The sequence below is a fragment of the Ochotona curzoniae genome, unplaced genomic scaffold, assembly GCF_017591425.1.
Source record: "Ochotona curzoniae isolate NIBS_2020 unplaced genomic scaffold, NIBS_Ocur_1.0 contig_1014, whole genome shotgun sequence".
Classification (NCBI taxonomy): domain Eukaryota; kingdom Metazoa; phylum Chordata; class Mammalia; order Lagomorpha; family Ochotonidae; genus Ochotona; species Ochotona curzoniae.
Window position 1 is genome coordinate 49,807,193 of NW_024464920.1, and position 24,965 is coordinate 49,832,157.

General features: G+C 54.9%; 1 protein-coding gene and 1 long non-coding RNA gene across 4 annotated transcripts in view; one reads left to right on the top strand and one right to left on the bottom strand.

Annotated features, from left to right (window-relative positions):
- The window catches only part of PACSIN2 (protein kinase C and casein kinase substrate in neurons 2), a 103,271-nt gene extending 78,306 nt beyond the window's left edge, over positions 1-24,965 (bottom strand). For 2 of the 3 annotated variants that reach the window (XM_040987203.1, XM_040987202.1), the window contains exon 1: positions 24,827-24,965. The gene's annotated coding sequence lies outside the window, so the exon portion shown is untranslated. Of the gene's footprint in view, positions 1-12,290; positions 12,795-24,826 lie in introns of those variants that run through there. The other variant, XM_040987192.1, reaches the window with a different exon arrangement.
- Positions 2,718-9,374, top strand: LOC121160980. Its single transcript, XR_005884602.1, has 3 exons — positions 2,718-2,807; positions 4,008-4,110; positions 9,359-9,374. It is a non-coding gene; the product is annotated as an uncharacterized LOC121160980 (long non-coding RNA).

A 24,965-nucleotide genomic window follows, 5' to 3' on the forward strand; every position in this document is an offset into this window, starting at 1 on the left:
ATGCACTACTATATTTAAATTCCTTTTATTTTAAAATGCTACGAAACTACACAGGCAGGAACGCAAACACAGTTTCTGTACAGATGGAGTAGGAAAGTAAAATACTTATATACAAAAACAGGGGAACAGTGTGGTAGCCTAGCAGCTAAATTCCTCACCTTGCACACACTGGGATCCCATATGAGTGCCAATTCTAATCCCAGTGTCCCCGTTTCCCATCCAGCTCCCCGTTTGTGGCCTGGGAAAGCAGTCAAGCACAGTCCAAAGCCTTCAGACCCTGCACCCATGTGGGAGACCTAGAAGAGGCTCCAGGCTCCTGGCTTCAGACCGGCTCAGCTCTAGCTGTTACGGCCACTTGGGGGTGAATCAGTGGATAGAATATCTTCCTCTCTGTCTTTCCTCCTCTCTGTATATCTGACTTTGCAATAAAAACAAATCTTAAAAAGAAAAAAAAAAGAAAGAAATAGAAGGGTCGGCATTATGGCATGGTGATTAAGCCAGTGCTGGCATCCTGTAAGTGCTGGTTCGAGTCCCACCTGCTCTGCCTCCAGTCCAGCTCCCTGCCAATGCACGCCAGGGAAGATAGTCCCAGTACTGGGAGTGTGGTCACTCCCGTGGGAGATCTGGCTCAAGTTCCTGACCCCTGGCTTCAATATGAACCAGCACCAGCTGTTGCAGCCATTTGAGGAATAAGCCAGTGGAAGAAAGATCTCTGTCTCTCTCTTTATGTAATTCTGCCTATCAAATATGTAAGTCAAGGAAGGAAGGAAAGAGACTTGACTACATAAAAATCTGAAAACTTTATGGCTCAGTATACCTAAACAAAATAACAAACTACAGAATAATAGCTACAGGGACATATTTACAATACACAAAATAAATTATTATAACCCTGAGATGCAAAGAACTCCTAAAAATTTGAAAAGGAAATCCAGTGGAGGGGGAAGACAAGGGATGTGGATTTATTCCTAGAAAAATACAAATGACCGACATGGCAAATGCTGCTCAAGGTCACAGGACTCGGGAATAAAACAGCTTGCACTACAGAACACTGCTTCGCCCGTCAGCCCAGCTCAAACTCACCTAATGCTGCTGCAAACACACAGAGGGGTGTCCTCAGCCAGGGCGGGGCAAGTCCACGGGCAGGCTGCAGCAGTGACCACGGCCCGCCTGCTTGAGCAGCGCTCCCGCAGTGTGCAGCTGCACCAGGCTGAGCGCTGAAATCTTTGCTCTCCAGACAGCTCAGCTCGTGGGAACTAAAACACCAAGCTGCTGAGTGACACACAGAGTGCTCCAAGTTTCTGAAGCACACACACCAGAGAAGCAGAGAAGGCTGTGGATCGTCTGCGGGCTGGCGCCCGAGCTCCATAGCCACCCCGCTGTTTATATGCCTTTCTGTTTCACTTGGCAGGAACAGAAGGTAACAAATGCAATACCTGGCGCTTTGGGAAATCTAACTCAAAAATACTGCAAACAGCCTCTGTTTACACACAACACAGGAAGCATGGCGGCCCACTGGCATTGGGGACCAGCCAGCAGCCCACACGCCTTCCGTTAACAGCAAGGCTGGGCTCCTGGCGCCCACAGGACGATGGCTCCTTGCGGCAGCTCACCCCCACCGCCCAGGCAGAGCCCAGGAAAGGCTCCTGGGGACTCAGCGAGAGTCTGGCCGTGTATCTGGAGGCACTAAGAATGATGTGCTGCACTGCCTGGCCCACGCACAGACAAGTTCAAGCAGACAGCTGAGATGTCACTCAAAAGGGGCAGTGGCAGGGAGCACTTAGGTGAAAGGGTATGTGTCCCCTGTCAGAGTAGTACTCGGTGCGATCTCAGCTCCAGCTCCTGGCTAACGCAGTGGGAACAGAAAAAGTACCTAATCTGCATACAGACCAGGACAAACTAGTAAAATTACATAATTCAGCACTCTAATGTGCAGCCTAGAGGAAAAGTTCTACATCCCAGGTTCCCCTGAAGCGACACCAACATTGATGCCAGTCTCACCACTCCTGCCTCTCACTGCCAAATGCGCGGTAGCACCACCCAGCCAGGGAGAGCAGCACAGTGACGGAGACCACCACGCACTTGACCCAAATCAGATCAGCTCACCTGACAGTGCAGACACCCCACCCTCTACCACAGCAGGCCTGAAACTGTTCCACCTCGCCTGCGCCATGAGGCTGCAACGCTGAGCCCTGCTGAATTGTTCCAAGACTGGTTTACTCTGGAGAAGGGTGGAAAACCTCCCCCTTGCAGACAGAGATCTCTCCTTGGCACATCCACAACACCCACCCCTCAATAGCCAGGAGGCTGGCAGCGCAGCAGTTCTGACTAACTGCTCCAAAAGATGCTTGGGGGAGGGGCTGGAAACCAAAAACGGGGCCCATGCTTCAGTTTTTCTGACTCCAGATAAACTCCTGGAGAGGAATATGTGAGCAGGAGGGCTGCTTTGTTCTGTTTTGTAACCAAAGGTCAGGAAGGCTGGCTACTTCCCACAAATACTGCAATCAGGAAGTGTGCAGGGTGACGTGACCAACAGAGGCCCTCGCCTCTTTGGGCTGCCCACTTCTCAGGACAGGGCACTCACGCCCAGAGGCCACTCCTGGTGCGCCCCATCCCCAGACACCTGCTGACTTCCCTTCACAGCCACACACAGCGCCAGCTTCAGCGGGGTCACCCACTAACCAGCACCATCCACCAGCCCGTCAGCCCCTGAGACAGACTCGCTGTCCTGAAATATTGACAAATGTGGAAAGAACAGCGCATGCACGCACACAGCCTCTTCACCCAATCACCTTCTGAAGGGAGAGGTAAGGTTACAGAAGTCCCGGATGGGGTGGGCATTGGGCACAGTGGTTGAGACACCTCTTAGCCTGCCTCCCTTCCATGCCAGCCTCCGGCAGGGCAGCAGCCACACCTCAGCTGTGCATCCTGCCACCGCTGTGGGAGACGTGGGTGGAGCTCAAGGCTTGTGGCTTTGGCGAGCCCCAGCCCCAGCTGCTACAGACATCTGGGGTGTGAGCCAACAGGTGGCTTGCTTTCTCCCTCTCTCTTTCTGCTGAAAATTTCAAATATATAAACTTTAGAAAGTAAGTCCTGGAAAGCTGAGAAGTGCCCCACCCCTCAACCCGGTCCTGTCCAGGAATTTCAGGAGTCCACATTCCTACCCCTTCCTCAGGAAGGGATCCCAGTGCTCCGAGCCCGCCTGCCCCCAGATATGGGGACTCAACCCCAGAGCCACCGGCAGCCTCTGGCTTCAGCCCCCCTGCCAGCAGAGGCCACAGCAAGGCCATCAAGACCATTTCAGGGTCCTGGGCCGGCGCACACAGTCCTCCTGCTCTGCAGTCTCCGTCTAGCAACCGTTTCCTGGCAGTGACACAGAATGAGCAGGCACTCGACAAGGGGGAAGACCAGGCACGATGCTGGGCGAGCTAAAAGAGGGAAACGACAGTGGACAAAGGAGAAGTTGCCCAACTGCAAAGGCAGAGTGATCCAAGCAAAGCCGCTGCCAGCCGCTCACTGCAGAAGTGGTCAGCGTGGCTGGCCAGCGGCCCGGCTATTTAGGAAACAGCAGTAGCCACCCGTCTCAAATAGCCACAAGTATGAAACAAGGGCAGCATTGATCTGCTCAAATGAAACTGAATACCTCAAAACCCGGCTGGGCTCCCCGCTGCCTGGCCTCCACCCACTCCACCTCCCCACACAGCCGCTCATTCACACGGCGTGTTATCCAAGGTCCTGTTGTGAAAGCAGAGGACACACAAACAGACCCTGGCCTCAGCAGGCAGCCTCTGCTGGGGGCGTGAAGTGAGCACACTGGGCTCCAGGTAGGGACACAGTGACCAGACACACAGCAGCAAGCAGCAGCAGACAGGAGCCCGTTCCATTGAGTGGTCGCAGCAGAGAGGCTCCATGCCTTGAGGAGCCAGCCAGGCAAAGAACATTCTAAGCAGAAGCTTTGCATCAACATTTGTCTAAGTCCAATCTCTATTCCTTCCTATCCATTGCAGAAAATCCTTCCTGAAACCCAGGGACTCATTTCAACTTCCTGCTTGAAAACCTTTGTGGACAGCCACTGCCTATCCAAGATAAAGTCCTCGGGATCCAAACTTGGTGAGTGAATGCTGTATGTGAATTGCAGGCACTCACACAGAGACAGAGACCCTCAGCTTCCTCCCACGAGCCTGCTGGGCCAGCAGTAATACTGTGACCGCCAGACCCTCCGCCCTAGTCAACAGGACACATTCTGCACGCCTGAGGACCCGAGGTCAGCCATGCGGGCTTCAAACTCTCACCGTGCCCTTCCCAGCTATTATTTGGGGCGTTGGGGAGAGATGTGTCTGTGTATGTATGTAAGCATTTATCTTGAAAGAGTTACAGAAAGGGAGAGAGGGAGAGAGAAAGAGAGAGATCTTCCAACCATTAGCTCACTCCCCAGATGGCCTCAGCAGCTACCACTAGGCCAGGCTGAAGCCAGAAGCATCATCCAGGTCTCCCACGTGCATGGAAGAAGCCCAAGCACTTGGGTCATCTTCTGTTGCTTTTGCCAGGTCTAATGTTACCAAGGAGCGGGACTGGAAGAGCAGCAGCTGGGACACAAACCAGTGCCCATAAGGGATGTAGGCACCGCGGCAGCAGGCCTTACTCGCTGCACACCACACTGACACCTGAGAGCAAACATCTTCACCACTGCTCCAGCTGTTCAAAGGTCACAGTGCTGGGACCCTGCGGAGCTGCAGGGAGACCTGCAGCCGCCACACGCGAGGCACTGCCACTTGGGGAGTGCTCACACTCCGCTCTCCACAGCGACTGCTTCACTTGTCACAGAGCACTCCACCAAGGCCCCTTCCCCCGAGGGACCTCACTGGCCACCCCTGCTCCTGCTGATTCAGACCATCTCCTGTGAGTCCAGAAGCACCCACGGCATCCTGCTGAGAACAGCAGCACATTCACACTGTATCTTACAGCCTCCAGGAGAGACATGTTAAAACACTGTTTCCCAAGAACATTCAGATAAAAACTATTTAAGACATTGAGACAAGACAGCAGAGGGTCCCCAGACACTTTCCATTCCTGGATATCACCAAGCCCCTCACAGTTACAGAGCCAACCAGGGCAAGGACGCTCCCCAGGAGGGAGACACACTCAGAAGACCAGCAGGGGCCAGCAACAGGACTGCAGCACCACTGAGTAAAGCTCACCCAGCCTTCTACTTCCTTTCCCTTCCTGCCCTGCAGAGAAGGGACAGCAATTAATCCTGCCTCCTACTAACTAAAGGGAAAATGCATTATGCAGCAAACCAGTCCTTAGTTCAAAGGTTCCAATCCACAGAGTCCGGCTTCAGGGTCCACTGCTCCAAAGTCTGCCTGCTCCTTGAACTGCAGCCACGCGTACGAGGACAGGCAGTGAACGCTGCTCAACAGCTCTTAATGCTAAACCCAACTCAGCTCACAGATGCCACCGAGCCTCCACCTAACCAGACACCATTCTGGTGGCACAGTGGGGCCAGCCCCCACAATGGCAAGGGCACAGTGGGACGGCCCAGTAGCTAAATCCTCACCCTGCACATGCTGGGATCCCATATCAGTACTGGTTCATATCCCAGATTTCCCACTTCCCATCCAGCTCCCTCCTAATGGCCTGGGAGAGCAGTGGAGCACGGCCCAAGTCCTTGGGACCCTGCTCCTGTGTGGGAGGCCTGGAGGAGGCTCCTGGCTTCAGATCAGCTTAGCTCCAGCAGTTGCAGCCACTTGGGAGTGAACAAACAGACAGAAAACCTTTCTGTTTCTCCTTCTCTCTGTAAACTTGCCTTTCCAATAAAAATAAATCTTAAAAAATAAAAACAAAAACAAACCAAAAATAGTGCTTGGCCCGGCGTGGTAGCCTAGTGGCTAAAGTTCTCGTTTTGCATTGCTGGGATTCCACGTGGGTACCAATTCATGCTCTACTTCCCTTCCAGCTCCCTGCCTGTGACCTGGGAAGGCAGCAGAGGGTGGCCCAAAGCCTTGGGATCCTGCACCCATGTGGGAGACCTGGAGGAAGCTCCTGGCCCCTTCCCTTGGTTTACCTCCAGCCATTGCAGCCGCTTGGGGACCAGCAGATGGAAGATCTTTCTGTCTCTCCTCTCTGTAAATCTGACTTTCCAATAAAAATAAATAAATCTTTAAAAACAAAATTGTCAAAAACAAACTATTCTTCAAGTTTATCATAAAAACTACAGTTGCATCACACATATTTGGGAAATATAGAAACTCATCCATAATCTGAAATATGGTTAAAGATCAGCATATTTCTGAACACAGCAGAAGACTTATTTTTCTCCAAAAGAGAAAAAGTAAGCTAGGCAAGCCATTCAGGGTTTGGACAAAGTGCTGAGGGATGCTTTTTAAACGTGCCGACTTGCTGCGGTTAATCCCTGCTGCTTCCTGCTGGATGGCAGCCGCAGGCCCCTGCAGTGACAGAGGGCCCCACGCCGGCAGACTCGGCTAAGGACTGGTACCCCTCCTCAGGAACATGGCTCACAGCAGCACTGAAAGGTTCTCACCAGCATGACCTGAGAACCGTGGCTCCAGACGGGAAAGGAGGCACCTGCCACCCTCCTGGCCAGCTCCCAGCCCTGCAGGGGAAGGGGAGCAAGGCAGTCCGTACCCTGGGGTCGGGTAGAGCGGACAGGGACAGAGGCCTACACTCCACAGGCCCAGAGGCAGCATCCCCTGAACACTGAAGTTTGCACAGGAGCTCAGCAGACAAGCCCAAGGGTGAGTAGCTGCAGCAGAGGCAGCCATGTTTGTGGAAAGTGGGCAGATCCCAGAAGGGCAGCCAACCAAAACAGGCATAGACAGGGAACTACTTGGGAATTTCAATTCCCTCCCCTGGCAGGGAACTCACCAGGCCTCAGAAAACAGCCACGTAAACCATCCCTCAGATCCGGTTCAAAGGTTGAGGGTAAACGTGCAATGGATTCTACGCTTGAACAATGGAAAACACGATCCAAAGACTTCCTATACAAGGTTGCTTTCTCTGCGCCTCAATTTCCTGATCCGAAAAAGGCTGCAGACACCTCACAGGGTTGATGGGAACTAAACAGGAGACACAGATCAGGTGCTGGAAACAGAGGGAAAATTCCATGGTTTAGTCCATGCAACTACTCACAACGCCAGCTCCAGTAGAGCAGGACCCAGAGTACTCAGTGCTAGTATTATTGTATTAGCACACGTAGTACTTAGAGTGCTGACTCTAGTACAGCAGGATCTACAGTACTCAAATCAAAGCCCAGTGTCCACCGGTCCAAATGCAGATACACTGAGCTGTGTGCAGCGGCGGCCACGAGCAGAATGCGCACAAGGATTGCCCCAAGCTGCTCTGTGAATGTCCATTAACACACAGTACACCACACACAGGCTCAGACAGCACACCAAAGAGGTGACACAGCGACAGCCCTTGCGGGACCAGGAACAGCCCCTCCCTCCTTCCTCTGCCACGGCCCGCACCCCGCCCACCCAGGCACAGAAGGCTTATTGTCCCTTCTTGGCCAGTCTGTCCTGGCGCTCCACAGCCACCTCCCAAGATGAAACACTGCCCAGGAGTTACCAACAAGGAACTCATTAAGCCTCTGTGTCCAAGGCCCTGTGTGGTCCAGAGAGCCATTTCAGCGGGCACCAGCTGGGCCCTTTCTCGCCACTGCCCACAACCCCCGTCAAGTGGCTGAGGACTTCCAGGAGAAGCGAACAGAAAGCCAGGCCCAGGAAGGCAAGGGGAAAGGAAAGAGGGCTGGGGACGAAGCCATCACTCCTGGACTACAGAGCCCATGCTCAGAAAATGTCCTTCAAATGTGGGAGAGTTCCGACAAAGGTGCAGAGTCACGGGTGAAAAACAACCACAACTCACACTTTATACCATATACAAGGAGTAGCTCCTAACTGATTATAGACCTAAGCATAAAACCTAAAACTATAAAATGTCTGGAAGAAATTGAGAAAACATTTGTGGCCTTGGATTAAGTAAAGATTTTAGCTGTGAGTCCAGCCAAAACCAAACCAATGCTTTTTTTTTTTTTTTTTAAACTACAAACTAAAAAAACAGGACTTCCTCAAGTCTGTAGTTCAGGACTAGGGTTAGGACACCTGCGTCCTACCCTACATCAGAGTGCCTCCGGCTTCCCAGCCCACATCTGCCCGCTGCCAGCATTTAAGAAGCAAACCAACAGCTGGAGGATGTGACCTGCTCGTTCCTCTCTCTTCTCTCCATCACCCCATCAAGAAAACAAACAGCAGCGAGCCCATGGGGAAGCAGGTTAAGCCATCACCTGCACACCAGCCTTCCCTTCAGTCACCAATTCGAGTCCTGGCTGTTCTGCTTCCAACCCAGCTCCCTGCTGCTGCGCCTCGAAAGCAGCAGAAGCCGGCAGAAGCTCCTGACCCATCCCACCTTCCATTCAGGCACCAACCCGAGTCCTGGCTGCTCTGCTTCCAACCCAACTCCTTGCTGCTGAGCCTCGAAAGCAGCAGAAGCCGGCAGAAGCTCCTGACCCATCCCACCCTGTGGGAGACCGAGATGGAGTTCCTGGTCATTTGAGGAGTGAACCAGCACTTGGAAGATCTGTCTCTTCCTCCCTCACTCTGCAACTCTGCCTTTCAAACAAGGAAATAAATATAACTAATAATAATAACGCTGTAAGATAAAAGAAGCCAGTGCAGAGTATCCAGTGTGTGGTTTCATTCACACAGCATTCTAGAAGGTACAGAGCACAGAGCAATGCAGTGGTTGCCTGTGGCAGGTGGAGCAGGCAAAGGGACTGTGGAGCAGCAGGAGACCCATGGGTGCCAGCGCTGTGCTCACAGGCTTGTCTATGGTAATGGGTCAACAGCACACACATACTGCCAAAACTTACCAAACTGTACTTTAAAAATACATATATATTTAAAGGGCAGACGTCAGAGAGAGGGAGATGGGGGTGATGGAGGGTGGCAGGGGGGGAGGGATCAATCTTCGATCTGCTGATTCCTCCCCCAACGCCCACCACAGCCAAGGCTGGAGTCAGGCCAGACGCTGGAGCAGAGTGGCACTCTGAAATGGGACACCAAAGTCACAATATGGGATGTCACCACCCACTGTGCCACAAGGACACTGCCAAGCTGTTCACTTTACCCACAAGCAGTTCACTCTCTTCACTGTGACTCGGTAAAACTGCTAGAGGTTTATGGGGAGAAAAACAACCCAAGGCGAATAGCTTTCTATTTTGCCAAGTAAGAATATTCATGGGGCCCAGCGCGGTGGTGCAGTGGTTAAGGTCCTCGCCTTGCACGCCCGGGATCCCATATGGGCGCCGGTTCTAATCCCGGCAGCCCCGCTTCCCTTCCAGCTCCCTGCCTGTGGCCCGGGAAAGCAGTCGAGGACGGCCCAAAGCTTTGGGACCCTGCACCTGCGTGGGAGATCCGGAAGAGGCTCCTGGCTTCGGATTGGCATAGCATCGGCCGTTGCGCTCACTTAGGGAATGAATCATCGGACGGAAGATCTTCCTCTCTGTCTCTCCTCTCTGTATATCTGCCTTTCCAATAAAAAAAATTAATAAAAATAAATCTTTTAAAAAAAAAGAACATTTATGAAAAAATACCACTCAAGAGCAGGTGTTTGGCACAGTGGTTACAGCACTGCTCAGGATACGGGGGAGGCGGAGTGTCCATTCCAGAATGCAGCTTCCTGCTAAGGCACACCTTGGTAGGCAGAAAATAACGGCCAAGAAACAGGACTCCTCGCACCCTTCTGAGCACTCGCCCGCTGTGCGAGCAGCTGAGGGTGAGCCAAGACAGAGCTCTGCGTCTGCCTTTCACATATACACACATCTGTTCTTTTCTTTTACAAAAAGCTTTTATCACCAACACTAAAAAAGACATTTTAGAACTAAGAGACATGAACACAACAGTCACAATTTTACAGGGAGAGAGGTCTTCCCAAGGACAGGTAGACACGCCAAGATCACACTAAGCAGTGTGGACGGCGAAGACTACACTGTCCTCAGGGCAGCCAACCTTCAGCCTGGCAGTGTCTCCCACTCCACGTGCAGCGCCGTGCACCAGGGGACCGGGGAACAGAATGCACCACATCACACCCAAGAGGTTCCCGGGCTGCCGCTCACCTGTGTTTCACTGTAAGTCAGGCTCAGTTAACATGAAGATTCTTCCAGGATAAGTCTGCTGAGCTATAGCAGGAATAAAAGCCGAGTTCTCCAGACCACAGTGCAAGCGGGACTCACTCCACAGCTGCTGCGCCAGAATGAAAAGCCCTGGATGGTATCACCGGGCCCGGAAGGCCCAGCGACTGGTGGTCCTGCTCCCACGACTGCTTCACTGGTAAGATTAACTGTGCTGGGGCAGGCCTCATCTCCAACCCGCCTCTCCAGACACTGGGGCCTCTAGACCAGCCTGAGCCCTCTGTCAGACAGGGAGGGACATGGCCAAGCATGCCAAGTAACCCATGTGGACCAATCCTTTGAAGAGAGAAGCGCACAGGGGCTGGTGCTGTGGTGTGGGGGCAAAGCCGCCACCTAAAATGACAGCAGGTCATCTAAGTGCCAATCCAGGTCCTGGCTGCAACACTTTGGGTCCATCTCCCATTAACGCTCATGAGAAAGCTGCAGCACCCACACAGAACCAGATACTGGTCCTGGCGTCAACCTGGTCCAGCTCCAGCCACTGCAGTCACTTGGGGCATGAATCAGAAGATGGAAGATTGCTCCCTGCCTTTCAATTAAGAAATACAGTAAAGAACACAGGAAGGGAGGAAAGAACAGGGAAAGCAAGCAAACACAGAAATTCAGAGCCCTGGGCCCAGCGTGGTGGCCTAGCGGGTAAAGTCCTCGCCTTGAGCGCGCCAGGATCCGATATGGGCCCTGGTTCTAATCCCAGCAGCTCCACTTCCCATCCAGCTCCCTGCTTGTGGCCTGGAAAGGCAGTCAAGGACGGCCCAAAGCCTTGGGACCCTGCACCCATGTGTGAGACCTAGAGGAGGTTCCTGGATCCTGGCTTCGGATCAGCATTGCGGTCACTTGGGGAGTGAATCATCAGATGGAAGATCTTCCTCTCTGTCTCTTCTCCTCTCTGTATATCTGACTTTGTGAAAATAAAAAATAAATTAAAAAAAAAATTTCAGAGCCCTGACCTGTACCACGGAGCACAGCCCAGCTGCACGCACATACACACTGCACAGGGACACTACCCGGTCTCCCTCAGCCCCAGGCACGTGCACAGTGTGGCAGTGTCCAGTCTCAGCAGGAGTCACCCAGGAAAAAGACTGTGTGAATCCGCCAGGACAGGGAATTCCAGAGCCTGTGTGTACATGCAGTCTAGAAAGGAAAGGAAGGCACCATCCCTTGGCCTCATCTTCCTTACTCCGTGGGCAGTGACAGTGAGGGGGTCCCATGTGAAACCTACACATGCTGCCGCACCCCAAGCCCATCCTTGGAGCTTGCTGCAGACCCCAGCTGCCAGGTGGGCACACTATCATGTCTGATTAGCAGCAAGCACATCACAGTCCAACTGTCTATCCGTAACGTGAGCTGATCATTGAGAGCTACTTCCGGTGATGGGTCAGCTTCCAAGGAACTCCCAAGGGACAGCCCTGGCTCTGGCCGAAGTATGGCAAGCCTTGGAAAAAGGTAGCTATGCAGTTCTTCAATGCAAATATTTACAGAGCTGGCAGCTGCAGGTGCCAGAGGGTGGCAGCTTGCCGACTGCCAGGCAGCAGAAGGATTCGCGGGAGAGGCCGGAGCCACACTACAGACACTGACTCATTCCTCCTCCACAGCAGAGAAGGCCACTTCTCAGCAAGCTGCTCTGCGCAGTGAAAACTTTCCTTCAACATCACCAGAAAGCAACTATCTGGTACAGAAAACCCAGTGTGCTCAAAACCCCTCCACCAAGAGCCCAGTCACTTGCACTGCAGGTGCCCCTGGCCAGGTGGCCTCAGGGACTGAGGGGGGACCACACAGATCTGCCAACAGGAAATGCGTACCTGTAGCGGACTCCACGTACAGCCTCGGAGTACACTGCCACCATGCTTCCCTCCATGCGCCAGGCAACCTGACATGACAAGCAGTGAACACTCCCTGTCCATCACCAAAACACACCCACGACAGCCGACATGACAACACCCCACTTCCCGTGGTCCTTCTGATGGTATCCCTGGGCCTGCCTCACCAGGCTTCCTTCAGCCCCCAGCACACGCTGATCAAATTCACACATTGCACTCCCCAGCCCCGAGGCCTGCCTTCAGGCCTGGAAGCCCCGCCTTCTCACCTGCAAAACCAAGCTGCCTGAGGACCAGCAGAACCCGGTGAGAAGCAGGGTGCCTGGCACAACGCAGGCCTCAACTGACAAACACATCTGAAAACTGTCATGATAATCACGTGAAGTTAGAACGACTCAGGAAGAGACTGGAAGGAACCTGTGGTCGGGGTGTGATGACGCAGAGACACTCCGGCCCACTGAGGCTGCCCGCCTCCGTGCTGGCCCACACCGGCCTCCCAAGCCAGGCTGTGAGATCCTTTCCTTCCTGACGTGACCCCAGTGCCTGGCACATATTCAAATGTTTGTTGAATAAATGAATGGAGATTTGTAATGTATGCAAAAGTGCTTGCATCTATTTCTGGGAGAGACTGTTATTCACAACTTCCTGGAGGAGACATGAGACCAAAGGCAGAGCAAAAAAACTGCTGAGTCTTACCCACACACCAAACACTAACAGGGCCTGGTGCCGTAGCCTAGCAGTTAAAGTCCTTGCTTTGCACACACCAGGATCCCATATGGGCGCTGGTTCTAATCCCGGTGGCCCCACTTCCCATCCAGCTCCCTGCCTGTGGCCTGGGAAAGCAGTCGAGGACGGCCCAAAGCCTTGGGACCCTGCACCCTTGTGGGAGACCGGGAAGAGGCTCCGGCCTCCTGGCTTCGGATCAGCACAGTTGCGGTCACTTGGCGAGTGAATCACTGGATGGAGGATCTTCCTCTTCATCTCTCCTCCTCTCTGTATATCTGACTTTGCTATATATAACACCAATGCCAGGAACTCACTGAGCCAGCCCTGATCAGCAGAAGTCTGCTGGAAAAGATGCTGGCCAGGGCTGGCCAGTCATCAAGAGCTCTCTGGACTGGCCAGGGGTAGGACTCCAGCTTTAAGCCTGGCTGATTTGGGAATAGACTTTGCAAACAAAACCCCAGAGCCTAGGGACAGGGGTGAGGGAAGAGGGAACAAGGTGAAACAATTCCAGGAATTTATTCAAAAGCCTCTGGCACCCTGAAGGCACTCAGGAGACACTGGTGAGGGTGGGCCGGACAGATGCTCCACCCTGCGGTCCATGGTGCGGTCCAGGGGCCAAAGTCCTGGCTCCCCCCCCCCCCCAGGGCCGGCTTCCTACTAATGCAGCCCCTAGACGGCACCAGGTACCCAAGAAGCTGGGTCCCTACCACCCACACAGGAGCCCCAGCTGGAGCTGCATGCCCCTGGCTTTGGCCTGGCCCCGCCCTGGCTGTCGCAGGCAGCGGAGACTGAACTAGAGGATGGGAGCTTTCCCTGTCTGTCTTGCTTTGCCTTTTAAATAAAGCGAACAAACATGTTTTCAAGTGTGTGTATAAATGATGCCTGCTGGTCATAGCCGTCCCTGTGCAGTCTCTCCCTAACGCCCTGTGTGGGCACCACCAACGCCTGAGAACTCGCCAGCTTCTCTAAGCCCATGTGTGGGACTGTGGGGTCACGGCAGGTAGCCGAGGGGTTGTGAGGCTGCGTGTGCACGGAGCTCCTCGAGCCAGCTCTGGGTCAAGCTCCGAATACATCCCACACAGCCAATCTGCACTGCAACCCTGCCATTATCATGCCCGGAAGGTGACGGAGGTCTCATGAGCTACAGGGCTGGGTTCGAGCCCCGGCAGGCCGGCTGCCACTGAGCGTCTCAGCCAGGGCTCACGTGGGAGTAGGGGGCCCTTGCCCCTTGCCCCTTGCCTGTGCTCCGAGGGAAGCCCTCCTAAGGGGAAAGTACCTGGCTCCCAGGTCAGGGCCCCAACATCAGGCCCTCCTTAACAGGGGCATGGGGTGCAGGCTCTGACAGCGCTCCATCCAGCGAGGGAGGCTGCGAGCTGGTCCCCACCTCTGCCGAGTGCTCAGCCGACACAGTCTGTGGGGGACGGGGTTTCAGGAGCAGCCTCCACTAAGCCGCCCCTTTACTTCTTGCTGACAGGGCATGTTCTCTCACAGCGTTTCTGTGTTCCATGAACTGGACGTTCGTGGTACAAGCAGCAGAGAAGCACAGGTATACAGCACTTCTGGAAACGAGCACACACGAGTCCAAGCAAGGCACTGTTCCTAGCAGCAGAAGAAGCAATGCCGCAGCCAGCCCCACGCGGCAGCCCCAGGCCACCCATGCCACAGCAAGGGGGCCCCAAAGGAACAGAGAACATCTGACTGAAACAGCAGGGCAGCCTCCACACTGTCTCCCTGTTATCCAACCACCTCACTTTCCCCATCAGAAAGTGCTAAGTTACTGGGCTCTGGCTCTGCGCGACTCCGGTGCGGCCCAGCTCTGGCCTCCAGCAAGCAGCCCCAGGTGTGAGGAGAAACCTGGAGGAAGAGCGTGACAGAGAGCCGCACTAGGGGGCTGCCAAGCCCAGGCCTCACGGCCAGTTCCCAAAGCCCAGTCTCGGAATAAATCCATCCATTCCATACTGTGCCTTTCTCCCAAGCAGGGACATCTCCAGGGAAGGAAAGAGGAAGGCTGGGAAGGCCAGGGGAGGTTGAGTGCGTGCTGCCCCTGGGCCTTGGCGATGGCCGCTCTCCTCAGCTGAGAAGCCAGGCTGATGTGGGGTTTCCAGCAGGCCCCTGCCAGGGCCCTCGCCACACGCAGCAACAGGCTGGCTGGTTGTCTGGGCAACAGCACCCTGGACGTGTTGCGGCATCTGTACGAACCGGGGCAAAGTACAATTTCCCTGCTTGTGGTAAGAACGCAGCCTGTCAACAGAGCCAAGCATGACTCTCAAATTCAGTTTTATGGACAGAATAAACAGGGGTGGAGGGGAGAGGCAGGAAGCAGGGCTGTGCCTCACAGAGCCAGCCAAAGCTGCCAGGCTAGCCAGAAAGCTGCCATGCAAACCCACACCTCTTAGGGAAACAGCACACCTCTTAGGTCCCTGACAGGTGCTTCTTACTTCTGCCCTAGAATGTAGTAAACTCCGTTTGTTCTGTTGGCTACGTCAGCTTTTCTTTGAACAAGAGGAACCAAGAAAAGCAAGTTTTACATCCAGTGAGGCCAAATAACTAAAGGGGAAACAGCCCAGGGTGGGGGTTGTGGACCCAGCAAGCCTCTGACGGAGGGAGCCCAGGGGCGACGGCCTGGCCACAGCACCCCCCAGCCCCTCCGTGACCCAGCACAGTGCCTTGTCCTTTGAGCCACCAGACTACAGTGTGACCATAATGGCATCAGTAGACAGGGAGGGACACAGATTGCCAAGCAGGAACAAGAAAACGAGGAGGGTGCACATCACGTAAAGTTCCCAGCGTGTCCCCCGGGGTGGAGACGGCACGCGTGACAGCACCATCCCGCAGCGCTGGAGCCCAGAGGCCAGTGGGTGCCGGCTGTTCCGAGGGCACACACACCGGAAGCAAGTGCCCACAGACAGCGAGGGAAAGGCTCTAGCTCAGCAGGGCAGTTTTCCCCTGCTCCTTGAAGGGAAGTGACACCCAGAAGGCTGCCCAGGGAGGGGGTCCCCAGGACCCAGACGCCTGCAAGCGCTGAAGGCACAGCACCTGCTGTCCAACAAAGGCATCTCCCACCCTCCCACCCAAAGCCCAAAACATAAACTCGGGAGCAGCCAAGGAGACTCTCAAATGGCATGAGCGGCCCTGGAGCCCCAGACTTTGATTCCTGAGAGCTATTTGCAAGAACTAATTACACAGATGAGCAATGAAAAATGAAATTCTAAATGACAAATTCATCTACATTAGCAAAAAAAAAAAGTGGAAATAACCTAAAATGTCCAGCATAAGAAGCTGCTTTCATCTCAACAGCAGGATTACACAACCATGGAAAATCTTTTTAAAGACAATGGTAAACCTCAGATTAAGGGTCAGAAATCCGAGGGGGACGAAATGGGACAGGTGGTGGCCAGTCTAGGGTCACATGCTGCAAGCTACAGTCCCCCGCTCTGTCAGATCCCCGTGCTATGAAGCAACTGACCCTCCCCCGAGAACGTCCTTCCCTCCCGGGTCATGCAGCCCTATGCTGAAGCCATCCCCCTTCCCAGGAGCACACGAACACTGGCCCCTTTCAAATCCTCTCCCCGCTCGCTTTCGCACGACCTTGGACGAAACACACAGCCGCAGTACCTGCAGCTTCCTGGTGCTCCATCCAACAGCCTCAAAGTGCAGCAGGGAGCTGCCTTCCTTGGTGCTGCCTGACATGTCTGGAACAAGGCGGACAGCCAAAGGGTGCCAGCTTGGATTCTGTGACACCCTCTGAAGAGACATGAAAACTCCAATGCATGGGACCAGCCTGGCGGTGTAGTAAGCTAACCCTCTGCCTGTGGCACCAGGATCCCAACATGGGTGCCTGCTCTAATCCTGGCTGTTCCACTTCCCACCCAGCTCCCTGCTAAAGTAGTAGATGATGGCTTAATGCCTTGCGAACCTGCACCCACATGGGGGACGCGGAAGAAGCTCCTGCCAGGTCCAGCTCTGGCCATTACAGCCACTTGGGAAGTGAACCAGTGGATGGAAGAGCTCTCTCTCCCTCTCTCTCCTCTGAAACTTTTTAAAGTAAAACAACTAAACCTTTATTTTAAAAATATTTTGGGGCCCGGCGTAATAGTGTAATGGTTAAGGTCCTCACCTTGAATATGCCAGGATCCCATACAGGTGCCGGTTCTAATCCCAGCAGCTCCACTTCCCATCCAGCTCCCTGCTTGTGGCCTGGGAAAGCAGTCGAGGATGGAACAAAGCCTTGAGACCCAACACCCATGTGGGAGACCCGGAGGAGGCTCCTGGCTCCTAGTTTTGGATCGGCTCAGCTCTGGTCATTGTGGCCACTTGGGGAGTGAACCAGCGGATGTAAGATCTTTGTCTCTGTCTTTCCTCTCTATAAATCTGCCTCTCCAATAAAAATAAATGTATTTTAAAAACTTAAAAAGTTACTTGGCACAAAAATGGCAATGACCACAGCTTAAAAACAAGCATTTGCTCTAATGTGCCCACGCAGTAGCCGCCGTCCAACAGCCATGCAGGCCCTCGCAGCAGCACAGCCCTGGCCAAACGAAAGCACTGAGCCCTGCATTTCTTCTCCTGCTTTTTATTTGCACGTATACCTACTTTTAAATATATTTATTTGAAACACAGGAGAGGAACAGAAAGATCTTCCACCTGTTGGTTCACTCTGCAAATGGCTACAACAGCCAGGGTTGGGCCAGGCTGAGGACAGGAGCCACCAAGTCCAGCTTGGTCTCACAAACGGGTGGCGGAGATCCAAGGACTCCGGTTGCCATCCTCAGCTGGCCTCCCAGAGACTTGAGCAAGGAATTGGATCAGAAGCAGAGCAGCTGGAACTCAAACCCGAGATGTGGGTGTCCTCAGCAGCAGCTGAAGCTACTATGCCACAGCACGCGCCCTACCACACCTCCGAGAACACAGCTGTGGAAGGCACAGCCACAACACCCTGGGCCAGGGCCTCTGGACTCACAGGTGCCATGCACGCGCCCTACCACACCTCCGGGAACACAGCTGTGGAAGGCACAGCCACAACACCCTGGGCCAGGGCCTCTGGACTCACAGGTGCGGGGTTACACTCTCCAGCCCCATCCAGGCTGGGGGCAGCAGAATGCAAATGCCCAGGTTACCTTGACCACACACCAGCTGCCCTCCCTTTCCTGTTCTTATCTCCCTGCAGGATTATCTCCACCAGGTTAATTACACATGTAGATCCTGCCTTAAACCAAACATAATTTGCCTCTTTTTTAGCATTCTCTGAGGTGGGGAAGGAAGATTAACTTGTATAGATGACTTTCACGTTCGAGGACAAGTGACTCACCATCAAGGCGGCACAGCGGGTGGAAAGAGCCCAGGCCCTGCTCTGCCAGTGACTGGACAGCAAGGTAAAATGCGGTTAACGTAATCTTGTTGCAATGTAAAGTTTCCAGCAGGTTCCAAAGCAACATGGAAACCTGCCCCAGGGGAAGGTACTGTCCCCAGTGGGTGACCCCTCACCACAGATCCTGCCCCACACTTCCTACCTGATGGCACAGGCCCAGGAGCCTTATCTGACAACACATCTGTTGGTGCAGAGGTCACAACTGCTTAATTAAAGTATCATCTTGTCCAAGCTAAACAGCGCTCTACCAGGCCAGCTCCAGCCAATCAGGCAGTTCTAAAAGCCACTAACAGAAGGCCCAGAGCGCTGCCCGGGCAGCAGAGCCCACTCCGTGGTTCCTCCAAAGACCACAATTCATACCCTGGCAGGCTCGGTCGGCGACAATATAATTTGGGATAATGGAACATGAAGGTAGTTTTAAACACATAGATGTTCACAAACTACAGCTGGGCATTGCTTTAGGATAATAAATTTTCCTCTAATTGAATAGGAAACTTCAAAATAGGAACTACAGTGGATTCTGCTATGCTTAAGGGCATCCTGCGGTAGGCCAGCTGCCCTGTAATTAACCTGCCCCGGGGAGGGCCCAGGCTTGGGCTCAAGGACAGCGGGGACCAGATTGGTGGCCTCAGGCAAAACCACTGCCCTTCCAGTTCACCTGCTTTTCTCCTCACAGCGGTGGAGAGCAGAGAGCAAACCAAAGCTATTCTTTTTATTTAATTGTTTTTAAGGGTTTATTTTACTTGTCTGAAAAGCAGAATGACAGTGAGAGGGAGAGGCAGAAAGTGGCCTTCCATCCATGAGGCTCACTCCCCAAACGGCTACTTCAGCGAAGCAGGACACCATGCCTCAAGCTGGCACTCCCATGCCACATGCTGGCATCCCAAGCTGCGGCTGAACTCGTCCGCACTGGCTCCTCTTTCTTTCTTAAAATCCTTATTTTCATATACTGAAAAGGCAGAATGATAGAATCTCTATTCACTATTTTACTCCCAAAAGACCTGCAACAGCCAGAGCTGTGCCAGGCTGAAGCCAGGAACCAGGAGCTCCAGACAAGTCTCCCATAAGGGTAGCAGGGACCCAAGTACTTGAGCCGTCATCTACTGCCTCAATGCATTAGCCGGAACATGGACCAGAAGTGGAGCAACCAGGGCTCAAAACATGACTCTGAGATGGGATGTAGGCACCCCAGGCCATGGCTTAACCCACTGTGCCACAACACCCACCCGAACATGGCTACTCTTAAAATCAGGGTTATGGAACTTTATGGGTACCTGAAAATGCCTATACAACTAAGCTGGTGGGGGGAAGGTGGAAAAGATTTATTTTATTTAAAAGGCAGAGTCCCAGAGAGAAGGGGAGACAGAGAGATCTCTCGTCCTCTGGTTCACTCCTCACATGGCTGCAGTGCTGCAGCTGAGCTGATCTGAAGCCAGGGGCTTCTTCTGGGTCTCCCACGTGGGTGCAGCGACCCAAGCACTTGAGCTGTCCTCCACGGCTTTCCCTGGTCCTAAGCAGGGAGCTGGATCAGAAGTGAAGCAACCTGGTCTTTTACCAGTGGCTACATGGGATGCCAGCACCACAAGTGGAAGCTTAACTTGCTAGACCATAGTGCTGGTCCCAACCAAGTAGTTTTCATACTTACTTTAATTATGACACTGAGTTACGACTTAAACATTAAAAGTACAAGGGCATGGTACTGCTTAGGAAATGAGAAAGTTCCCATAATCCTACACGTGAGGTTGCATCTCACACCTGCAGCCTTCTCACTCCGCTCGTCCAGTCCTCTTCACCACCCATGCACGCGCAGTCACATCCGTCTCACACCCTCTCCTCCACCCGAGCCATTAAGCGCTGTCCCAGCCACGTCAGGCTTTCACTGACCACCTCGTGAAGTCTGGACCAAGTGAGGTCTCCACTGGCCACAGCTGTCCTCCACACCCAGAGGGGTGACTGTGCTCCCAAGGGGACTGCAGCCTGAGCAGCTCAGCGAGGTGAGACAGCGAGTTCCAGAACCTGAGGGGACTGCAGCAGGGCCTGAGCCTGCAGCACATCATCCACCTGGCAAAACACTGGCTGGAAAAGCGCATTGCAGGAGGGCTAACCCGGACAGAATAAAACCACACGGGGCACTGTAAAATGTATGTTACCCAATCTGCGAGTGCAGGAGGTACCACCCAGCAGACATGCGCACTGAGCTTGGGGTCTGCGATCTCACGCTGCCCGCCGCACTCCCGCGGGAGGAGCGACCGGCACTTGGCACAGCGAGCTCTCCCGGTCTCCAGCCCTGCTTGGGCAAGGCTCCTGCTCCCCACCACCAGCTGCGGGATGCAGGATGCAGGAAGCAGGTCCCGGCTCACGCTCACAAGGTCCCTGATGGCTTTCTGGGGCCAGCGAGGAAGCCAGGTGCTCACAGCCCACTCCGGCCGCGCCTCGGATACCTTGTACTTTGGGAGATTTTCTACTGCGTAACGCTGGACTTCACTGCCGGCCCTGAGCCACCGCCAATTCCCTCCAGCAGGGTGAGGCCCTCCCTTGGGAGCGCTGACAGACATCAGCTCCTCCCGTGGAACACCCGTGGGGCTCTGTGTCTGCCTGTGCCTCTCAAGTGTCCTAGAACACACTGGAAAGAAAAACAGCCTCTCCCAAGCCCCCCCAGATGATGAGCAGCCGCTATGCAGCAGAAGCGTGGGGGGTGCAGCCACCCACCCCCACACCTGATCCCTGCGGTCTGACACTGCCACCTGCCACATCCGGGTGTCAAGTGAGCCCGACTGCACGCTCTGGGTGCCACTATGGACCCCGAAGGTTCAGCAGCCACCTTCTTCACACGGGAGCACACACTGCCCTGCCACCACACTAAGCTCTTAGCAATGGGACCAGGGGCTGCACGAGGCCACTGTTAAATGGTCATGGGCACAGCACCATCCACACCCCAAGGCTTTGCCCAGGGTGGGGCCTCCCGGGCAGCAAAGAGCGTCTTGCTTAGGAGGACACTTGTGGATGCGACAAGCCCAGCTTCTGGAACTTTCACTTAACATTTATTTCACAACTCGCTCAGTGCCAAGCCACTGAGAGGCAAGCATTTCCATGTATTCTTTAATCCGTCAGGATTAAGCAAACCTGCTCCAAACTCCGAGCCCTTACAAACGTGTCCCACAGAAAGCAGAGCAGAAAAAGCAACAGTGAAAACAAGGCAGTTGGGCCTGGTGCCATGGCCTAGTGGCTAAAGTCCTCACCTTGAGCGCACCAGGATCCCATATGGGCGCCAGTTCTAATCCCAGCAGCTCCACTTCCCATCCAGCCCCTGCTTGTGGCCTGGGAAAGCAGCCGAGGACGGCCCAAAGCCTTGGGACCCTGCACCCGTGTGGGAGAACCGGAAGAAGCTCCTGGCTCCTGGCTTGGGATCGGCGTAGCACTGGCCATTATCTCACTTGGGGAGTGAATCATCGCACAGATCTTCCTCTCTGTATATCTGACTTTGTAATGAAAATAAAATAAATCTTGAAAAGAAAAAGGAAAACAAGGCAGCTTTTCACAGGTGGACAGGAAGGTGGCTGCTGACCCAAACACAGCAGCAAAGGGTCCCTTCAGCAGGTGAACGGGCAGCTTCCTCCGCAGGCGACACGGTCTGTGGTCCGTCCCTGCCAAGCATAACACGACAGCCACCAAGCAACAAAACATCATGGAAAAAACTCCAAATGGGCAACCAAGAGCACAGCTCTCGGTGCACTCCATTAAGGCAAGGGCCAGTCGCTGCCCGCTCTCCACCCCAAAAAGAGCGTCTGTTGCCAGTGGCACCGCCCAGAAGTAGCGGAAGGACCGGAAACCCGAGAGGCGAGAGAGCTTCGGAATGCATGTCCTCTGCAAATGCCAGTCATCATTATCATTAGCTCAAAAAAGGACTGGGGAAATTGGATTACAGACTAGCAGAGGCAGGAGGGAGCTTAGCGCTGGGATCCTGTGACCCTTGTGGGTCCATTATGGACGCACGGATGGACGCACCTTCTGGGAAGGGGCCACAGTCATTATCAGAGTCTCAAAAGGTTAAGAATCTCTTAACCGAGTCAGCGCTAGCTTAACTGGCTAATCCTCCACCTGTAGCATTGGCATTCCATGAGTGATGATTCCTGTCCCGGCTGCTCCACATCCCATCCAGCTCCTGCTTGTGGCCTGGGAAAACAGCAGAGGACGGCCCAAAGTCTTGGGAACCTGCACTCCAGCCCCGCTCTTCCTGCTTGACGGAAAGCTGGAGGGACACAATGCCAACAGCCTCCCAGCGCAGAGCAGGTGGCACTCCAGGCAGCCACCAGCCCTGTGAGCTCTTCAAGGCTTCTCACTACAATCTTTGAAGACAGACAATTTTATTCACTTCCACAGACACATCTGTCTAGTTCAGTTCTTGGGCCAAGAAATATGCAAATCATGTTTTTTCCATTTGTACTCCTTTGAGAGGTCAACCTTCTGTCCCATGGCTCTCTCTCCCCACTGGCCCACAGCAGCTGGGATTGGAACAGGCTGGGCAGACGCTGGCCCTGGGACCGTAACCAGGTCTCCCTCGCAGGTGACCAGTACCCAGGACTCGAGCAGCCTCCTGCTGCCCTCAGGGTCTGCATGGCAGGGAGCCATCTTGGTTTCACTGGTACTTGTCATCAAAACACTAAAACGCATCCTCTCAGATGGCTGCTGTCCCTCAAGTGGTCACCTCAGGATCAGACAGACACCAGCAATGTCACCAGCTGCAGAAGGCTCCTGTGAGGCCTGTCTCCAGTCAGCAGGCCAGAACCCTAAGCATCTAAAGGAGGGCCTAGGCGGCCACCCCGCAGACTCCCGGCAGAAGCAGCAAGTGACCAGTGACCGTGCTGCGCGCACAGGCAGGGGGCCAAGCGTCCAGGTTCGAGCAGGAGTGCTCCCAGTGGAATGCAACCTGGCCTCAGGCATGCAGAGGTGGTTCTAAAGCACCTGACGGGAAAAGCTCCGCCCCGGCAGGACATCATCTGAGGCGGTGGCAGATAAGGCAGCAGGAGCCAGCTGGGAGCTCTGGCCAGAGTGGCCAGAAAACACCCAGCAGATGCTACCCCCTGCTCTGGAAGCTACTCCATGATTCATACTGTTGCCATCTTTCTGATTGATATTCCTTAACATCCTTGGCGCTCAAACGATGTCTCCTTCCAACAGCAGGGATGGCTGCTGGTCTGAAGTCAGCGCGGCTGTGTGCACCCACCCCGAAACTTCTGCCCCTTAGGGCCTGGGTACGAGGGGCCAGGAAAAGCTGCTCTCCCCCATCAGGGCTGGCTAGGCCAGAAGCCCACGTCCTGTTGGGTACAGGATTCCCCAAATATTGTGACCTCTTCACGTTGAGAATAAAAGTAGGAAAGTTCCAGCTGGCAAAACAGCAGGTGCCAAGAATACCACTTTCACCCAAACAAGCTGGGCGCCTAATCACTCAACCACTCTCCGTTTAACACTTTCCAGGCAATAAAGAGCAGGTCAGCCCAGTGCCGGCTCCTTGGAAAGCCCAGGACCACTGGCCTGTGATAGCACAGAGCGCATCCAAGGCGGTGGAGGGGAGCTGTATCTCAGCCGAACAGTTCCTCGGGGGACTGTCCAACTCCACCATCAAGTGTGCACGCATGTGGACCACGAGTTGCAGGTGACCCAAGCTGCACCGGCGCCCATTCTAAACACCTATACGAGAAGGCTGCAGGGAGGGCTTGTGAAACAAGAGGAAGAGGAGCGGGGGTGGGGGCAAGCCTGACCCGGCCTCTGGTCCATGCCAGGCCAGCAGGGTCACACGGGGCAGAACTACCGGGGTGGGAGCGCAGAGGAGGGCCCCGAGGCGTGAGCGCCTGTGCAGCCCGGCTAGACATTCTCTACATTTCCATCGGCATAACCGGGGAGTGTTTGGTAAACAGTGTGAGGAGCGGCCGTGGAGACTCGGCCCAGCCTTCCCTCTCAGTCCCCAACCGCACAAACACCGGACAGCGCGGGGAGAGGAGAGCAGGGAAAACCCGCCCCACCCAGGGGGAGGCCTCCGGCCCTGCCAGGGCCCCCCAAGGGCGTGTCCACCGCTGCCTGCCCCTTCCCCCGCAACCAGCTCCGCCTGGGGAGCACAGCGACCTTCGCAATGCAACCAAAACCCAAAGAATCCCTGAACTGGAGCAGGAATCGGGCCGCTCCTGGAGCCGCCGGCCGCGGAGGGAGCGAGCTCGCACTGCTGACTCAATGAGGCGGGGAAACTCCCAGGGTCGAAGGGACACCTTCCCCCTGGTCCCCGGCCCGGCCTCTCCGGCTGCTGCTGCGGTCCGCGGGGGTCAGCGCTTTGCTCCCCCACCCTCCCCACTCGCACCCGGGAGGGAGGGAAGGAAGGAAGGAAATGGAGGCCGGTCATCAAAGCCCCAAAGCCGCCCGCCGCCTGCACCTCCCCCGGCCCCGTGCGCAGCCCTGCGACCCTCCCGGACCCCGGTTCCTGCAAGTCCTCCGCCCCCGAGCCAGCTCCCTCAGCCGGGGCAGCCGACCCCATCCCGCTCCGCCGACACGTCCTCGCCCGGTCCCCGAACACACTCCCTTCTCCCCGGAGACAGGAAGTTTCGCGCGCCGGGGGCGCCGAGCCCGGCTGTGGCGGCCTCCGGACAGAGCGCGGGCCCCGCCGCCGACCAGCGCCCCTGCGTCCCGCCCTCGGCGCCCCAACCGTCGCGGGGCGCCCCTCACCTCGGCCGCCGCTCGCCTGCGGATCCGCCGCGCACCCCTACGCCAGCCGCGGACGGCGTCCCCGACTCGACGCTCCGGCTCCGGCCGCGCTGCCCGGCTCCCGTGTCCTCTCGCTGCCCGGCCGCCCAACCTTGCCCTG